The sequence below is a fragment of the Formica exsecta genome, unplaced genomic scaffold (genome assembly GCF_003651465.1).
Source record: "Formica exsecta isolate Colony F162 unplaced genomic scaffold, ASM365146v1 scaffold625, whole genome shotgun sequence".
Lineage (NCBI taxonomy): Eukaryota > Metazoa > Arthropoda > Insecta > Hymenoptera > Formicidae > Formica > Formica exsecta.
The window spans coordinates 125,246-126,993 of record NW_021853387.1 but is presented as its reverse complement, the minus strand read 5'-3'; positions in this window follow the sequence as shown (position 1 = coordinate 126,993).

The following is a 1,748-nucleotide window of genomic DNA, read 5'->3' as shown; positions in this document are numbered from 1 at the left end:
GGGGGAGTAATCGAATTATCCAACTCTCTCAATCTGCCATTAAAAAAAGAGAAAAAAAACGTCACATCGCCGTATTAATAAAATGAATAAATATTGATAAAGTCGCGTGTGATTTACAGCCGTTTTTGTTAAATTTACATATGTTTCCTGTTTGATTAAAAATAATTACGAATATAAAAGATACAACCGTTGTATAAAGCTTAATCATTCAATTTTTACGTAGACTTTGGTCATATATTTACTAACATTGGACTAAAAGGCGAATCGGTTGAGTATATCAGTCCATTAGCATTGATGGTCGTGATAAGATTTCGTAACGCCCGCAGGATCTTCTCGCTGTTGACTTCCCAGTTCTCAGGCACGTGCCATGTGACGCGTGAGATGTGTACACTATTTGAAACAGACACCGTATAAATCAAACGTATCTAACTCTTCATGCTTTTTATGCTAGAATACACGCAAACATTGATCTATTGCGAAATAAACAATTTTTACGAATTTTTTAGTATGTGTGTGTACATTATATATTTTTAATATATATTTTAGGTAAACCTTTGGAAAACTCACCTATATGAAATAATGGGTAAGAACACCCAATTCTTATGTATTTTTGCCTCCTGCCACAATTGTTGTGTGGATGGGAAAGTGTATGCGTGGACGCAGTAGATTACACCCCTCCTACGGGGGGCTCCATTTCCGGCAGATATAACCTAACCCAAACCTATATCCCAGGGGTGAATTATTACTGATAAAAATGCATCCCTCGGACATGGGTTGGATTTTCGCGTTTGGTTGGATTTTTGCGTTTTTCTTCGTTTTGCGAGTCCGACCGCCATTTTTAAGTTTCATATTCGTGTTCAGGAGGCAAGAACACATAAGAACTGGGTATTTTTACCCATTATTTCATATAGGTAGGTTTTCCGAAGGTTTACCATATTTTACTCTATAATATAATTATATGATTTTAGTTAATTAAAGTTAATGCTGACAACAAGCTAGTAATTAAAATAATGTGATTTGAAGTGCAATCATGTTTAGGATGTCGAATTTTGTAGAAAAATTCCCTGAAAGTTTCCAAATTCTTCAGGTATTTTTTTTGTTCAAAGTTGCAGGTAAAGAGAATTTCTTTAGATATTTTTTTGGATGCAACTTTCTAAAATAAGTTCTTTTTTATATATTGTGCATTTTCTAATACTTTTCACTCATACAGAGGAAAAATAAAGAGCCACTTCAAGTAATAGATTTGAAAATGTATTGAAAAAACTGACTAGCTTTTGTAAGATAAACATTTTTCACCTACATAACACTTTTATTTCCTTACAATAAAAAATATGTACTGCATGTTTTATATTCTCTTAAGACATTGAATATATAAAGAGCGATAGATATTATACATATATCTATAATATATTTTGAATACATTAATTCTCTCTCTCTCCCTCACCACACACATACACACGCACACGCACATGCACACGCACACGCACACGCACACGCACACGCACACGCAAAACTTGGTCAATGGGTGGATTGGTGACTGCTTACAATATAAAAACAAAATTATCAAAGAGAGAGTCGGTTTTTTAAAATTCTAATAAAATTTCATGAGAATTCCTACAATTTTCTAGCAAGTATAAAAAAATCCATGATAATCCTAGGTTCTCGATGTTTTTCCAGTAGGCACCCTGATGTTGCAAATACAACAAATATAATATGCAATCAATAAATATTGAATTAATAATGGATGT